This window comes from Peromyscus leucopus, chromosome 8a, assembly GCF_004664715.2.
Source record: "Peromyscus leucopus breed LL Stock chromosome 8a, UCI_PerLeu_2.1, whole genome shotgun sequence".
NCBI lineage: Eukaryota > Metazoa > Chordata > Mammalia > Rodentia > Cricetidae > Peromyscus > Peromyscus leucopus.
This window is the reverse complement of record NC_051085.1, coordinates 50,894,138-50,912,782: the sequence shown is the minus strand read 5'-3', so window position 1 is coordinate 50,912,782 and position 18,645 is coordinate 50,894,138. Positions and strand designations below refer to the sequence as shown.

The window sequence follows — 18,645 nt, the reverse complement described above, 5'->3', positions numbered from 1 at the left end:
GGGGAGATGGCTCAGTTGGAAAAGTGCTTGCTATGAAGGCAAGGAGACCTGAGTTCAATCCCATGCACTCATGTAAAAGGACAGGCACCGTGCATGGCATGTGTTATAATACAGCACTGTGGGGGCAAACACAGGCAGGGCAGTCTACTGAGTGAGTAATCTCCAGCATTAGTGAGACCTTATTTCAAAATCTGGGCTAGAGAGTTATTTGAGGGTGACACCAGGTTAATCTCTGGCCTCTCCATGTATATACATTCACATGAGCCTATTCTCATACATGCCCACATACATGAACATGTATACCACATGCACACACACACACACACACACACACACACACACACACACACACACTCAGGTTGAGAGCTCAGTTCCCAGTACTGCCCTCCCCTCAGATATCATTTTCAAGCCCATGTTTCTCCTGAGGTTCAGACCATCCAGTTCTAAATTGAGTTTCCTGCAGCCTCTTCCACTCGGTGAGGTTGTTCAGGAAAACCTTACTTCCCAGAGACTGCCAGCTGCAAGGACTCAGACCCAAGTGTGTAGTTCAAATGTCACATTGAAATGTGCCCATTTAAAAGTCCTGCAGTGACATTCAGATGTGATTAAAGAAAAGTCAAAGAAGATCCGGTTCGAGCCTAGCAAAAGGAAAATGAGACGCAATGCTGGTCTTTCCTCCAGCGTCTGTAGCTCTGTTTCCGTTCCACAGCTGTCAGACATTCATCTTTTGCCTCATCTCTCTCACCTTGCTGTTTCTGAAATGGTGGGAAGTCAGAAAACTTCACGTGGCTGATGGGCTCTAGGACGGTCGCTGTTCTCCGTTCCGGGTACCGCTCCCCTCTTCACCACACACACTTCAGATGGCAGAGGGGCCTCTCGGAGACCCTGGGCTCCAGAGTTGTCTTTGAAATGACGTTCTCATGTTTATCATTTGTATATTGTACTTTCAATTCTCAAAAGCCTCAGGCCGGTCCTACTCTGGCAGTATGCATTTCTGGAGCTGTAGACACTGTCATGGCGCCAACACAAACGTCGGTGTTTAGTTCACAAACTGTCACAGCCAGTTGGCAGCTCCATCTTCTCTAAGGAGTGAAGTCTGTCAACAGTAGCAGGTACAGCGTTTGAGCTGAATCATTAGATAGGCCTGCTCTCGCAGTCTGCTAGGTAATCACAGAGATCCTGAGAGCAGGGAGCATCCCGCAGACAAAACTCCTCCCTCACACTGGGGCTGGGGACCACAGTCAGACTCTTTATGGATGCAAATGCCAAAGAGAGAAATCTTAAGAAAAATAATAATGACCTCCATGTCAATCACAAATGTCAAATCATGATGCAACCTTGTGAGCCTCCCACTGGTGTAAAATCAAAGTGTATTGTTTTTAGAGCAGAATTCTTAAGTGTAATTATATGCATGTGTATGAATATGTATAATTATGCTATATATAATAATAGATGTGATTATATAATTGTGATATGTGTGTTCACATATATATATATGATTAGCAGATGGAGTGATAAACAGGTAGATGAATATATATATATCAACTATCTTATCTCTTATATATGACATCTTGGACTCTCTCTATATATTTAAAATTCAAAAGCGCAGAGTTCCTAACCTATTCTTAATTATTATTTACATATTTAAATATAGTCTAACTAGATCATTTTCAGCGACATCAAGATTTACCCTTAGTTATTGAGATATAAATACAGGGACCGAGGGGACGCTCGGCTGGTAAAATGCTTGTACTGCCAACAGAAGGACCTGAGCTTGAGCCACAGAATGCACATTGTGAAGAAGCCGGGTGCGGTGCCAGTGTGTGTGTGTGGGGGGGGGCTGAGAAAGGGAGATTTCTGAGGCTCTCTGGCCAGCTAGCTGCCTACTTGGGTGAATCGTAGGTTCAGTGAGAAGCCCTGGCATGAAGCAAAAGATATGGACAGTATCTGAAGAAAGACACTGAAACCCACATGTCCTCTGAATCCACATGCATGCACACAAAGGAAACAGCACATAGAAATACAGTTCACCTTAACTCACTGTAGACAGGGCACTCTGAGCTGGTTCAGACGCATGGTAATCACTGTTATTTTATGAAGGAGCATGGCATTCATTCTGAAACACACCTTAGACTTTCCTAAATGATCAGCTCACAGGGAATATGTTTGAGATTGAAAGGGGACACAACCAGTTAGAAGTTTCTGCACTAGTGAAATCAGTTCAACTTTGGATAAGACAGAAGAGTTCACATTTGCTATGCAAACTTTCTTTTATATTTTGCCTTCTTCAATAGCCTTAACATCTGAGATCATGTCCATACTGTATCTGTCTGTATGTTAGAGAACATGTTTTTATCTCATTTACACACACATGATATCAAGGCATGTCTGCATTCCAAGCCTCCTGGAGGCATGAAGTCCTACTATCAAACATTTCCCTGCCGAAACCCATGACCTCAGTGGTATGTCTGTGTACATGAGTCATTTCTCAGGCAGCTGGGAGGGTGTCTCCTCTCCCTTCCCACCTGTCAGCTGGGCATCAGGGCTCAGGGATAGGCATCTCTTCAGGTGAAATGAATTATCTCTTTAAAGCAACAGATGACCAAGGTCATTATTAAAATATATATGTATGTATTTAACAACAATTAATAGAAAAAGAAGCTATGAATTTGAAAGAGAACAAGGAGGGATGGATGGAAGGCTTTGAAGGAAAAGGGGGAAATGATGGAATTATAATCTCAAAAGTAATAGAAGTAATTTAAAAAAGATTCTTTGAGGGCTGTTAATCTCACTACTCAGAAACAAAGAACATACATCAATTTTATATTTATACAAAGTAATAGTTACTTGAAAGTCTTTGTCAAATTGCATAGTTCCATTCTGATCACGTGATATCGATAGGAGTTAAATTGTCTTAGGTCATACATTTTTTTCTTATCAAAAAGTAGAGAAGCCCTAAAAATACTTAAGAGATTTATGTCACATGATAAATGATACTTAAAACTATCCCCTGACTATAATCAATAATTATTAAACTTGGCATAAGAAAGAGAATTTTTAATATTAATTTATTTCTTTCTTGCGCGTGCGCGCGCACACACACACACACACACACACACACACACACACACACACACACCATTGGGTTCAGTCTATGTGCTGGAGTGCTGGTTTGAGGAGAAGTGAACGTCTCTCCCTAATCAGTGTCTCTGATTTCATCTTAGCAAATGCCCACACAAAGTGCATAGTAAGGAAGAACTTCCTAATGCTGAGCAGTTTGATTTATAAGTCACTAACATATTTCCTTTCCAAAAGTGTGCAATTGATGTTTAACTTGATCACATTGCTATCCTCTAAAGAATCTGAGATTCTTCAGGCTTCATTAGAACCTCAAGCAATGAGACAGGGAATTTATCTTGTACCAACTATATATTCTTATTTTTCTAGGACCTAAGAGTAATGAAAAGCTAGGTTTTTGTTTTGTTTTTTGAGGAAAGGTGCAGGTTTTCCAATGATTCCCCAGATTGTCACAATGGCAGTCTGCATTTGTGCAACACGTGAGCTGTGGGCTTCCTGTTCCTGTATTGCTCATAGTATCTGCACTGTGAATGGACCCCGCTGACCCAGATATGTGCTCCCACCTCGGTCTGAGTGGCTTCCCAGGGCTCCAGCACTGTCAGGGGACTGCGGGTCACCTATATGTGGAGGGTGGCCAGTGAACGCAGAGGCAAATGAGGAATGGACCCATTCACCCCCTTCTGTTCTGCCCTGTGGCTCCACAAAAGACAAATGCTTGCTCTGCCCTTACACTGTTCTCCTCAGTCATATTTTCTTAATTCTAAATAAAATTGAATTGTGAAAGCTTTGAAGTCAAACTCCGATTATGATTGAATGGTGTCTGAGCGTGACAAAATGTTCTCTGTTGTCTGACATGCTGTTTGGTTGACAAAGTAGAAACTCCTAAGGGCATTTTTCAAAAACCAATCAAGTATTCAGACCCAAGGACAGCTGCTATCTAAACCAAGTTTTGAGGGCTTGACAAGAAAAAGTTTCCTCTTCTTTTCTGAGTTGTTGAGTTATTTTTATTATGATGGAACTGGATAACATTTAGCAAATTTGAATAAACACCAAATTTTTGTTGATATATGAATATGTACTAATCTAGGAAGTATTTTTTTAGTGTAATATTTTTTGAGAATTTCATACATTCATACAATTCATTTTGTTCATCATCATCATTCCTCACTTCCCCCATTTCACTCAGAAGTATAGTTTTTAAAGGTGTACGAGAAATGTAAGTACCTTTAAAACCTGTTTTTGTGAGTGTGTAAGGCCTTGACTTCACACAATACAGCTTTTCTTTCTCTGTGACATAACCCATATTTTCATCTGAGCTGTTTTATAATGTAATGGTAAAATAAGTCAATGGCTATCTTCTCTATGGAGTCATAACGATTCTTGGTGTGAGAGAACTAATCTTTAGGAGACCTGATAACAGGGTCGCACTCCTGTAGCCAAGCACCTCCGTGTGCAGTGACTCCAGCTCATACTGCTTTAGCATGGATGAGGAGTTCACTTATATCAGCGGTTGGGCAATGTAACGATCCCATAATGCTTAGGTATTGGAAAAAAACAAACAACTCTTCTCCGCTCATTCCAGGAATTCCCTGGTCCATGCGAACCCCAAGTTGTTTCATAAGTTTCTGACCTGTGTTTTATGCCCTACTTTGGATACAGTAGGAATAATGTGTCCATGTTACCACTGCAGTGTTTGTCTTAACTGGGGTTTCTATTGTGATCAAAACAACCATGACCAAACCTAACCTGGGGAGAAAAGGTTTTATTTCTCTTACATTTCCAGGTAACAGTCTACCGGTGAGGGAAGTCAGACAGGAACGCAAGACAGGAACAGAGACAGGGGCCATGGAGGAGTGCTGCTTACAAGCTCATTTCTCCTGGCTTGCTCAGTTTATTTTCTTATACACCTCAAGACCACCTGCCCAAGGGTGGCCCCACCCACAATGGGCTAGACCCTCTCAACGTCGATCATCAATTGAGAAAATGCCCCCACAGACTTGCCTATAGCCCAATTTTATGGAGGCATTTTCTCAATTAAGATTCCTTCCTCTCAAATGACCCTACCTTGTGTCAAGTTGACATAAAAACCAGCCAGCACAGTGTTTAAATGTGAGAACTTTTAAATCATTAATTCCAGATGCTTTGAAATTTTCCATTAATGATTCTAAAAAGGGGGAAAGAAAGATACAACTTGATTATATCTTGGACAACAAAGAATTATCCAAGGAATTCATCATGATTAACCAGTGAAAGGTATGCCTCTGAATCAGTAGGTTTTAGATTGAGAAGATGTTTATTTACCTCAAAAGTGGCAGAAGTTTGAAAAATATTTTCAAAATAATTGGAATTGGAATTCTGAGACTGGGAGGGAAGCCAGATCCCATGTCCCCATAAACAGCACTGAATACCTCAGATGGGCTGGCAGATTAGACAGAAATGAGAGTGTCAGGGACCAGAGATGGGAGGTCGCTCGGAGATGGGCTCAGTGCAGATACACAGGAGGCTAATGGAGTGAGAAGAATAGGAGGAAGATGTGAGAGTAATGGAGCAGGAGAAAGAGGCCTGCTGCAGGGCCGGGAAATAGCCCTTCTGATCCTGCAAGCTGGTGACGGATAGCTGGAGGAGGCCCACACTTCATCATGCCTTGATGGCGGTCATTAAGGAACCCTCATCTCTCTTACTAGGGTCAAACTAGCTCTCAAAAAGTTATCAGGGGACCTGAGTAAATTTATTTTTAAATATATATACCTTTTTTTTTTTTTTTTACTTTAAAGCCAGTTTTCCAAATGGAAGATTTAAAAATGGGAAGTGTGATTATATGGATGACCAAATTCGAATAGATTTCATGTGTTTGTGACCCACACACGGGCAACACATCGATTTCTAATGGTTCATGAGATCGTCACAGCCTCTGAGTGCCCTGGAATAGGCAATGACCATGGTCTTTGATGCTTATAGTTGGGGGAAAGAAGCCCCAAAGAAATCTTTCAGGAGTGTTTTCTTTAGGTGAAGATAACATTTTTTGCTTGAAGATTGAAACAAGAAAAATGTAATTTGTAAAATCTGAGTCTTTCCATGGAAAGAAATATAGCTACCACCATAGCACGTTTAATTGTTAGTTACTGTGATCCCTCCAGCAGCCAAGACACTGGCCTTGGAGAAGATTCTGCATGGAAAGGACAGCACTCCAACTCGGCAGAGCAAGAAAAAGACTGAGTGAGCATAAGTGTCTTTTCTGTGCCAGGCTGGGGATGGAAATGAGAATCTCACACACTGCTCTCCTAGCTGAGAGAAATCCAATGAGCCCCAGACATCCAGACCAAAGATGGTTGTGCTGTGACCTACGTGTTGGTGAGGCAGAGCGTGGGGCTGAGACCAAAGGACTTCTCCATGTGGACAGAGCAGAGGTCAGCACAGTAGTGCAGCCTAAGTGCCAGGGAAGCACAAAGTAGTGCCTCTGGTGTGGAGAGAAGAGAAAATCCCTTAACAGGCAATCAAAGACGTGTCCTAGGGGAGGTGGAACTGGGGGGATGAATAGGGAGTTTCCACTTGGATGGGTGGGCAAGAAGAATGCATTCATCAGATACAAGAACTGAGGCCGACAGGGATGCAAAGTTTGGAATCATTCAGTGTGAGGATTTCCACTGCCCGCTGCTGTCTGGTGGAAAACCAACCCTGTGTGCCCTGCTGCGCTGCTGCACACTGCTGATGACCTGGGGTTTGTCAGGAGAGTGAAAGGAACGGGATGTTCCGAAAACAAGATGGGAGAGGACTCAGCCCACACTGTGTCATGTTGGCCCCGCAGGACTGGCCAGAGTTGAGGGGTCTGGTCAGTAGGGGGGAATCTGGCTACAGCTGCAGATGGGGACCACAGCCCTGGGTGTGACAGGAAATATCCAGAGTGTAATTCCTCCTCGGGTGTCTCCTCTGACTCCTCCTGCTTAGTTGGGGGCTTTCACTAGAGGATTTTTATGTCATGGAATCTCACCCCATTGAGGTTTGGATAATTTCAAAGGCAGAGCAAGCAGGTGAGCTGGAATAATGACAGCATGAGGAACCAAGAGAAAAAAAGAAATTTTAAAGAGAATAAAAATGAATTATTTTTTTAGTTTTATTCCCCCCCCACACCTCGAATCCCTGGAGTACTGTGAATCAAGGTAAATGAGCACTGGGATTTGCCTTTCTTAAAGCTAGAAACATAACAAACAAATGAGATTTTGGTCTGGAGTTGATTAGCAGTGCGGCGCTCTTCTCGTATTGATGGGGACATTAAAAGCAGCCATATGGTGGTTTTCTGTCTTAACTGTTCACGTTTTCCCAGCATGTTCCTCAGCAGGAATCTGTTTACTGGCTGATTGAAAATCTATCTTTATCTACAACTCTCAGTTATCTGCAGTGGCCAGAAGTGGCTGGCCCATGGAGAGGGGCTCCCCCCCACCTCCCCCCGCTCCTGGCCTTTGTGTCTCTCGCTGGAAAGCCCATAGCCTTCTGTCCTTGTCATCTGAATCTCAAGATATCAGAAGTGTGGAGACACCAGGATTGTCTCTTTCAGACGGTGGAGATATGCTTCAAGACGCTTGAGATGGCTGACTGCCCCCAAGTGCTGAGCACCTCCTTCCCCTCCTGTGTCCATGTCTAGGTCTCCACTTGGGGAACAAAGACTGTTTACCACTTTTGGAATTTTACTCAGCAGGTTGTGACATCAGACTCCTGTCAGTTCTTCTTGGTTCTTGAAAGTGGAAGGTCTTTGGAGATTGTAAACCTGTCTTCATCTGAATTTTTTTCCCCTGCCTTACTGAGAAGTATCTGTGTTCCCCTGGACCCCAACACTGCCACTTTTCATGAGGCTGTCTCTTCTGTCCATCTTGTACCTGCAGCCTTATAAAAATGAACCATTTCTGCGTGATTGTATTTCATTAAAACTTATACTGAAGATCATAAAAATCCCAAAAGCCATTAAGTGGTTCTATATTGTATAATTAGGACTCATATCATTTAGCACTTAGCACGATGTCCCTCTATGAAAACCTTTTCTGGGATCCAATTTAGTGTTTACAGTGATTATCAATTAGTACAAGACAAGTATTTGAATTTGGACATTTTCTTGTTAAAACAATGGAAATGCTTTAAATGGTCTCACTCCTTAGAAGAGCTGTAGTTCAGCCATGTGCTTTGAGGATGGAGCAATTCATTTGAATAAAAGCAGAGAGGAAGGCCTTTTGAGGTTAATTATGTGTAAGTGATTATGCAAACGACCCCCTCCCTAAGAACAAAGCCATAAAAGCTCAGAGTCATGTGACGGCTTCTGCTGGGGCTGTAGACCTGGCTGCTGAGCCACACTTTGGGGTCCAAATGAACCCTATGGCCCAAGAGAGCAAAGCAAAGAAAAATTAGCCACACCAGAAACTTAGCTTAAATTCTAAGAAGTCACAATGAGTACCAATCAGAGCATATGATTGGCCAGTGTAAGTTACCAGGCACTGTTGGAAGCAGGACAACACACTGAGAGTTAATTCATCTAAATCTGCCACATTTTCTTTCCAACTTTGGCAACTAGAGTACTTTCTCCAATTCTCTCGCAGATGTCACAGGAGCCCCTCAAAGGACATTGTAGACAGATACTGAAAACAATGAGGAAACACCTGAGGTCAGTTTAGACAGGGGTGACAGGGACATGCCAGGCAGCAGAGCCCGGATAGCTGTTGAAAAGCTGAGGGGACTGTGTCTGCTCTCCCTGACAAATTCTGTTTTGTGGTTAAAGATGAGTCAGTGACAAAGGCCAACAAAGATAGGACTCACTAGGAGCCTCTGAGTATGTTCCACAGGCTCAAGACTTAGTAAGCAGTTCAGCCTTGGAGAGACTAGTTCATAAGGTAGCATAGAGACTTCATCTATGGAGGTGATCCTGATTTCGGACCTTGTACTCTAGGGTCTAGTTCCATAGTGATCATTTCCTCACTCAGAGGTGAAGTATCACCCCCTCTCCTGCCCTCCCACCCCTGTTTGAGACACTGTTCCCTGTGTAGACCTGGCTGTCCTGGAACTCACTGTAGACCAGGATGGCCTCAAACTCACAGAGGTTCACATCTCTCGGCCTGCTCAGTACTGGGATTAAAGGCATGCACCACCACCACCACCACCACCACCACCACCACCACCACCACCACCACCCAGCTTCTGCTCCCCCTTTTTTTCTGTTCTTGTTTCCCTGCCCATTCATCACCACATCTCCTGAACAGCTCTCAAATTAATTGACCATCACTAAAATGAACCAGGTATCCATTGTGGCTCACTGGTTTTTAAATTTGCATGCAGGACATATACATTTAATTAACACTAAAGAGACTCAGGTTCTGTGTATGAATGTATGTGTGTGTCTGTATGTAACCATAATAATTAAATAAGAGGCCATAAATTTGAGAGGCGATGGGGGAGGCATGGAGGGGAAATGATGTCAATAGAGTATCCATATAAGTAATTCTCAAAAATGAGGTAGAATTTTTTAAAGAAGCTTTTCCTAGAGATGCTGATGGAGAGAGAACTCCAGTAGGGGAGATGACTGGGGAGCCCCATGCCTCGACCCTGCACCTAGAGTCCTTCCACTGACATCTGCCATTGGTGTGCACAAATAAGGATCCCACAATTCCAATACCCATTTTCGAGCCTCCTTGGCTGTTTCTAAGGAGAGCAGAGATAAGCGGTCTCCACCAAACACTGCCGATACTGCAAATTTGCTGTTAAGTGATTTTTTAAGGGCTGAGGACAATAACCAACTTACAAAATCACCCTAGGTGCCCATCAACAGATGAGCAGATATAGAAAATGCGGTATATATACACAATGGAGTCTTAGTCAGCCATAAAGGAGAATGAAATTATGTTGTTTGCAAGGAGATGGATGGAACCGGAGGTCTATTAAACAAATAAACCAGACGCAGGAAGGCAAATACCACATTTTCTTTCATTTGTGGATCTTAGATCACATATAGATACTATAGCATGTGTCTGTGTAACAAGCAGCAGATTGGGGAAGTAAGGTGGGGAGGAAGAGGAGGGAGGATGGTGGGCGAATACAGTCTAGTATGTGGTAAATGTAAAAACATTTGCCTTTATAGAACCTGGTATCTGCACAGAGAATAAATACGCCAATTAAAACCACAGGAGTAGCGTTTGGAGAATTTTTCACACACCAACAGATGACTGTTGAATTTTCCATAGTATTCTGTGTGACACACAACTCCGAGGGATTAGGCACACTCTGACATAAACAGTTCTCTGTTTGCTTGTCTGACTGTCCATTTGAGTGCTTGTGTGTGACAGTTTTATAGACTGTGGGGCAAATTAGAAATCAGACAGACTTGGTGGTCAGAGGAATCAGCATAGACTTGTGTAGACTTGGAGCAGCTTAGGGGGATAAACTAGTACTGTCCCAAGTGTGCCTTTACTGAGGAAGTGTCAGCTAGACACACGAAGACTGAGTCAGCCTTCCCACAGGCGTGTACAAGACACACTTGAGTAATTATCATCATGTACCTATCCATTATAACTACATCATGTCTGCTAAGGTTCTACTGGGCCCCAAGATTTTGCACATAACTTGTCAGTGACATAGTCATCCATGACTTGATGGAAAGGCTTATTTCATAGCAGTTGCATTTTTACAAAAGGAAAAGCTTAATATGAATCTCCCATGCAGTAGCTTGGTCAGGGAGCCAGGGGAACTTGATCTATCAAGGGTATCTAACATTTGGCGTTGAGACTTGGCCTTGTCTGCAACTGTGTTGAGCCACATTTATAGCTATCCGGGGATGCTTGTGGCCTGTGGCTTGTGGGTCTGACATACCTGTAAGACTCTAGTTCTGATAAGCAGCAACTCATGACAACAAGGTATCAATGCCTTTTAGAAGTAGTAGTAGTAGTAGTAGTAGTAGTGTGTGTGTGTGTGTGTGTGTGTGTGTGTGTGTGTGTGATGCGTGTGTGTATGAGAGAGACAGACAGAGAGAGAGAGAGAGAGAGAGAGAGAGAGAGAGAGAGAGAGAGAGAGAGAGAGAGTACACTGTGTATGTGCAGTAGCCATGGAAGCCCAAATAAGGTGTTACAGATTGTGTAAACACCTGATGTGGGTGCTGGGAAAAGAACCTGGGTTCTCTGAAAGAGCATTAAGTGTTCCTAGCTTCCAAACCACCTCTCCAGACCCAATACCACACATTTTTAACTGTCACACTGAAAGTGTAATTTAGAGTCATTATACTCCATGTTACTGAATTATTTTATTTTCATGATAAATGTTACATTTTCTAATCATAAGAACATTGTGTTTCTTGAAAACAAATATCATTTACTTTTACATAGAGTGTAAAACTCATTTTAATCAAATTACCTAACAATAATCACTCTGAACACTGAACTTAGATTTTTCAGTCTGTTTTCAGTGTGTGTGTGTGTGTATGTGTGTGTGTGTGTGTGAAAACACACACACACACTGAAAATGGGGTTGTTTTGTTGCTCAAACATTTTCTAATAATGTTTTCATGTCATGTATTTTGCTCAATTCACATATTAAGATGTGAAGGTCTACACCCGTGGTTCTCAACCTTCCTAATGCTGTGACCTGATAATACAGTTCCTCATGTTGTGGTAACCCCTCAGCCGTAACATTTTTTGTTGCTACTTCATAACTGTAATTTTACTACTGTTATGAATCATAATGTAAATATCTGTGTTTTCCCATGATCTTAGGTGCCCCGTGTGAAAGGGTCATTCAACTCAAGGGGTCTCAACCCATAGGTTGAGAACCACTGTTCTACATGCTATTTTCAGTAGTGGCTCCTGCTTTATTCTTTGTAAAGAATGTACAGTTGCTAAGCATGGAGGCTAATCTGCATTCGATCGCACAGACAGACATTGGTGACCCCCTCCATGTCGGCCTCTATAAACTTCTCTGGTCAGTGTCATACAGACCCTGGAGCAGAATCGCTGCCACAAAAACACTGTGTATTTAAAGTTCTAGGTGCTTCACTCCCAAAGAGCTGATAAGGTTGCCCCAGGTTCCACATACCCTACACCTATGAGAAGGTGATTGCATTGAGGTCTTAACCCTCCAAGATACTTTCACCCTTTTTAACCTGGGTCAGTTATGTAGATGAAACACAGAATCTTGTGTTAAATTGCTCCTCTCCAGTTACCATAGGAGTCTCTCCTGTTCATCTTAATAGTTATTTCCGTACCTGTTTTTTATAATTATAGATAAATATTTCTTTTGTTGTTGTTTGGTTTCATCTTATTTTATGAGTAAGGACTTCATTTAGCCTAGGCTGGTCTTAAATTTGTTATTAATATGATGATGATGATGATGATGATGATGATGATGATGATAATGGTAATGATATGATGTATATGGCTGATGGACGGCGTGCATGTCTGTGTGCTACATATATGCAGTGCCTTTAGAGACCAGAAAAGGGCTTCAGAGTCCCTGGGACGGAAATCACAAATGGTTGTGAGTCATCATGTGGATGCCGAGAACCAAACCCAGGTCCTCTGGAGGAGTTAGCAGTTACTCCTAAACACAGCCATCTCCCCAGCCTGAATTCTTGATCCTCCTGCCTCTTCCTCCTAAATGTTAGGATCACAGCAATACCACCACATCTGGCATAAATTGTTTGTCTGTGTGCATGTGTGTGTGTGACTATATGTGTATGTGTGTGTCTGTGTGTTTGTCTATGTGTATGTGTCTGTGTGTGTCTGTGTGTGTGTGTCTCTGTGTGTGTGTGTGTCTGTGTGTATTTGAGTGTATGTGAATGCAAGCACACACATCCCAGGTTACATGTGCACAGGTTCGAGGACAACCTTGCGAGTCCGTCTCCATGTTTTATCTTGTTTGGGGCAGTGTCTCTCTTGTTTTACTACTGTGCTGTTGCCCTAAGCTGGTCCTCAAGCTTCTGGGGACCCCTGTTTCCACTTCCCATCTCACCTGGAGTGCTACATGGGTGCCAGGAATCCAAACTCAGGCTGCCAGATTTGTAAGCAGGCCAAGTACCATTATTCTTGGCCCTCAGTAAATACTTCTTGTTAGCCTTGGGGTGTCATATTGGCTGAAATATTTTTGCCGGAATGTAATATAGCCCACAGGCCTTTGGGTGGTGTTTCATGACTATTTGCCCTAAGTCTTGATTTTAATTGGAAGTTATCTTTATAGGCACTTGCCTTTCAAGCTGGCTCCTCTCACTAGGATTTTCTCTTTACACAAGGTCACTGAAGATCTTTACTGAAGATCTTTACTGAAGATCCATAGTGATGTTATTTTAGTATGAAGGAGTTTGTATGAATTAGATTTTATTTCTTTCTCCACACAAAGTTCACCATTTTTTTTTCTGTATTATCTGTTGAATAAAACATATCTCCCCAGACCTGAAATAAATCCCATGTTTAGATTATATTAGCTTTGTGCCTGTACACCTAGAGTCCGCTGTTCTGCTCCCTCCTGCCCTCAGACCCCATGGCCTCGACTCTTAGCATAGAACACGTACCAGCATGTTAGTGACAGCCACAGGAAGTTATCCACACTGCTCTCTCTGATCTTTCCGCATGCTTCCAGAATGGCTTACACATTTTAAAGTTAGATGAACTTGCTGTTGCTACCACATGAGTATATTGTCTTAGAGAAGTGTAGTTAAGAGAGAATGCAATTTAATCTCAAATTATACATTGGTAAAGTGGATCTCACTTTAAAATTGCTGGCTGTATTGGGAAAAGCTCAGCCCCCCTAAAATTATGTTTCCATCACTTTACTGTATACACAGTAGACACCAGCATTGGCTGGCATTCTGAGTTGACGAAGAGTTAATGTCACTTACTGGGATGTATTTTTCCTTAAATGACAAGATAGACTCTCCAGGACAAACTGAGAGAGCTATTCTCTAAGTGACAAATGTGAGGTTAGGTTCAATTTGAGTAAAATATGTTAAATCAGCTGTGTGAAAATAGGTTTTAAAGTTATTTTATTTGAGTTATCTCTTTCACAGGTAAATTAAATATTAATAAAATAAGTACTTCACGGCTCTTTAGCATTAATAATTCTTCTAAGACTAATACTTTCTTCTGCCCATCTCCCAAAAAGTATCCTGTAATTCTCCTAAATACATGACACCTTTGAACAAGTCATATAGTCAAAATGGATGGAAATTAATATTTCATAAAGGTGCCTTTTATCATTCTATGACTTTTTAGATAGATTTACTAAAAAAGAAGGTGTGTATTACTCAGAGTTCTTTAAGTCAACTTACTGTGGGGAAACCTCATACCAACGTCTGCCTTGCCACACTCACACCAGCCAAGGTACACTCACCTGTGGTGGTGCTGCCTACAGTAGTTGAGTGTAGAAGGGTCCACCAAGGAAAAGGGACTAGAATATGCAGGTATGAGAATGTCAAAATGAAGCCCTTTATTGTGTTCAGTGTGAGCATGCTAATACAATTCTAAGTCATTCGAGCAAGGAAAACCCCCAAGTGTTAATTATTTTCCAAATGCTACTAGCTGTGTGTCCTTAAGCACAGCCTCAATGTCTTCCCTTTGAGGAATGGTGACAGTGTCTGTCTGGGTTGTTTGGAGTACTGTACCATGTGGTGAACACACAGCATTATAATGCTTGATTTTGTACTAGGCACCGAGCTGCTGGTACCGCCTGGGACTTTCAGAAGGTGAAGCCCCATGGAGAAAGAGGATCACTTTCTGGACGTGGATGTGGAGGAGCACACTTCCTGTGTGTTCTCTGCTTTCTGACTAGAGATGTGGTGTGACCAGCTTCCCCACATTTCTGCTACCCCATGCCTTCTCTACCATAATAGATAATCTCCAATGACCAAACTGTGCATCAACACATTCTCATAGCCTTCTACCCTTGAGTTATGTCTGATCAGATGGTCACAGCAACAAGATTGACAGTTGGTAACACATATCTGACACACTGTCTAAATTTGGTTTCCAATATTAATCTAATAACATTTTAAGAGAGGCTATTGTATATATCTTTAAACTATGTTTATTCCAATTTGTTTTTCATAAGATCTAGTCCGTGTCCTGTCAATTCACCTAGAACCAGTCATACTGAGGCCATTTCCTTTTGGCATACATAGTGTTTTGTAGCACTTGGTCACATTTTTTTAAATGGCCATTTTCTATAGACCTCATTGATTCACACATTCAGAAAATGTGTTGTGTGTAGACATGATTCTAGATTACAGGAATAGAAGTAAAGACATATAAACATTGGAAGCAAAGCCACAGGTGAGAGTTAAGTGGAGGAGGAGCCTGCTTCCAGTAGATAACAGTTCCCAGAAAGGCTGTGAACTGGTTTCTGATCTGCTCTGAACAGGAAAGCCTTTCTAGACCAAAGCCCAGTTATAAATCTTTTAACTCCTGAAGAGCCCATTGCAATGAGCCGACCTCAAAAACCTGGATTCCCATTTGGCCTTTAAAGAGCCAAGACGACATTCTGAGGCTAAGCCATCTTCGTGATTCCTTACCACTTTAAATATCATGTATACAGCAGTTACGTATGTATAATTGTACCATTTATTAAAGATGAAAGTGGATATGCACACTAATGATATGGGTACGAACAGCCTATGAGATAATAAGGCACACAAGACATAAAGTACATGAGGCTTTTGAAATACAAATTGCTCATTGAGATATGTGTTGTCCTTATAACTCATGTGTAGCACGTGTTTTTATACAAATAAGTATCTGTTCAATCATTTCAAAGTTTACTCAAGGCACCAAACCTAGTACTTATCAGGAGCACTCTCTAAAGAGCTGCTATAACACGCTTCCAGCACCATCTTTCTTTAGCCAGCACGGTGCTCCTGCTGTCTGTGTCCCTTTCCTAGCCAGCCTCTCCCTAAGAGCTGTCCACTGATGGCTGTCACCCTCTTTCAACAGGGGTGCCCACACCTGGCCTTGCTGGTGGATGTACATGTGAATCGCCAATGTCTCCCTCAGGCCCACAACTACCCGTTGCCCCAAGCTGATGCCGCAGAGGTCCTGGGCTCCTTCGTAACTAGGTCCCATCTCCCTCCTTCAGTTGACCGCCTGGTATCTTACCCAAGGCCCTAGAGTAATAATGCACATGCATATCATCCCACAAAGCCTCTGAAGAGCAGCTTCTTTCCTAAAGGAAGTTTTCTGTGTCCAGAAGTTTCCAGACACATCTCCACGGGAGCACATAGCATCTAGGGCCCAGGGCTTTCTGCTTCAAAAAAGAGCTAATCTGCAGAGCTGCACCCCACAGCTCCTGCCTCCGAAGTTTCAGAGCATGCACTTGGTTTTCATTTGCTGTTAACTAAAATGTCCATTTTAGTAGCTTGACTCCAAACAGTGGCATACTTGTCTCAAAGAGGGAATGGAAGTGACCACCTTGTAGGAGATAGAAAACTGATTACAATGTTTAAAGTAGCAATAGTTCCCACATGCTCCCACCTATCAGGTTAAAACAACAGTGTACTGGAGAGCCAGGCTTTAGATAAAACGCGTCAATAAACAATCACAATTTTATACCGCAGGGCTCTGATGAAAAAGCACACTGGAATTCTTGAAACTTCTCCAGGGAAACTTAATGGCATAGCAATTCCGTGCTTCTGAGCACTTTGCTATTCAGAGTCTAGGTCAGAGGGGTTGTACAGAGTTCATTTCTCATGTGACGAGGGGCTTCCACACCACACCAGGGTACCTTTACCCCCTCCAAATCTCCCTCACGGCTCCCTGCCCTCAGTCCCATCTCACTGTGCCGTCTAGAGAAGCCCTTCTTAACTATTTCTCACTTAGAACCTTTCTGGCCAGGAAACTTTCATACAACCCCAGGCATAGCCTGACTTAAAGCCAGTGTGACAGCCAGGCATTTACTGATAATACAACATAAGGGAAATGATTTTACAATAATTACATGCTATACAAATAATTGTACCATTTATTAACCAGGAAAGCAAATTTTCATACTAATGAGACAGATTCGCTCCTGTATTTTGTATACAGAAGTAAATCTTGGTCATTTCAGAAATTGTTGGAAATGTGTACAAAACTTAAGCCAAAATACAAGTCATCAATTCAAACAGCAATTTTTTAAAAATCAAACACTCTAACATATTACTATCTAAAGATGTCCTCATTTGATTCTTACGTGCTGAGAAGGATGGTGAGGAAGTGTTAAAAGTCATTATTGCCTATAGGAGCAGAGAAGCATTGTAGTTCCTAATGTAAAATAGCCTGGAATCTGAGCCCAGGTGTTTTAGGCAGCATTCTGTGGCACAGTGTGGTGTAGCCCTGTGTGCTGTGCAAAGTGAGCATGTTGTGTGTTCAGAATCAAGGCTGCACTGAGGTTGTACAATGCACCACTGCTGGGTACAGCCAGGAGCATCTTGAGTTCATTACATGTTTGACTGTGAATTAGTATTGCATGTTCAGAAACCTTTTTACCATTGGCACATTTTTCACCACTACCCCATACATGTCCACACCCTCAGTTGAAGGATCTGGGGTCTTGATCATGAACCACAGTAAGGTCTGGGCTTATAGAAACACAATCCTTCACTTTGTACTCTGGAAGTCACTGTCTTAGGGAGAGAGACCCAGAAAAACTATATTGGTTATAATAAATAATACGTGTGCTGTGTGGAATACTATGAAACCATGGGGTTGGTTAATTGGCATGGCCAGGAAAACTTAGCAGGCGTTAAAACACCTGAACTGACTCTTGAATAAGTTAATCATTTTTCCGTAGTGTCTCAGTAGGGAAAAAGTATTCCTTACCCAGCTAGGCATGGGCAGTGTGGGAGGTGCATTCCTACGCAAAAATGCAGTGGGGGTTGCTGTACCAGTAGGACAGAGATGAAAAGTAAGCAACAGGGAACGATTTCCTGGAGGATAATGACCAGAGTAACTTAAAACCCGTTGAACTTAATGTAACAGTGAATTGTGTATTTGTTGCTTCTCTCTGATGAGATAAGAGTCTGATGAGAAACAATTTATGAGAGAGAATGTATTTTGCCTCGTGATGTGAGTGCCAGTACTAAGCTGGCTTTTGCCTTTCCCCTCCTACCCCCTCCTGTATTCAGCCTAGTCCCCCAGGCCATAGCATGGTACAGCTCACATTTACTTTGGGTCTTCCTTCTATGGAAGAACCCCGTGAGACACTCCCAGAAGTGGTAACTCAGGCAAGTTGGTAACCAAGATTAGCCACTGGAAATTGTGAGCACATGCGAGTTCATAAAAAGCTTGGGACTCTTAACATGAATCCATAGGAATGGAGAGATGGCTCAGGAGTTAAGAATAGTTGCTGGTTTTATAGGAGACCCAAGTTTGGTTCCCAGCAACCACAATTTCATAACCTTCAGTAACTCCAGCTCCAAGGGGTCAGATACCTCTGGCCTCCACAGGCACTGCACACAGGTGTGCAAACCCAACCCACACACACACACACACACACACACACACACACACACACACACACACACACAATTTTTAAAATAATAAATTTTTTAAAATGAATTCATATGAAGTGTGGAGAGCATGA

At 42.4% G+C, this 18,645-nt stretch overlaps 1 protein-coding gene across 2 annotated transcripts in view; it reads left to right on the top strand.

Annotated features, from left to right (window-relative positions):
* Prkn (parkin RBR E3 ubiquitin protein ligase) overlaps positions 1-18,645 on the top strand; it is a 1,218,024-nt gene that overhangs the window by 599,183 nt on the left and 600,196 nt on the right. The window lies entirely within an intron of this gene.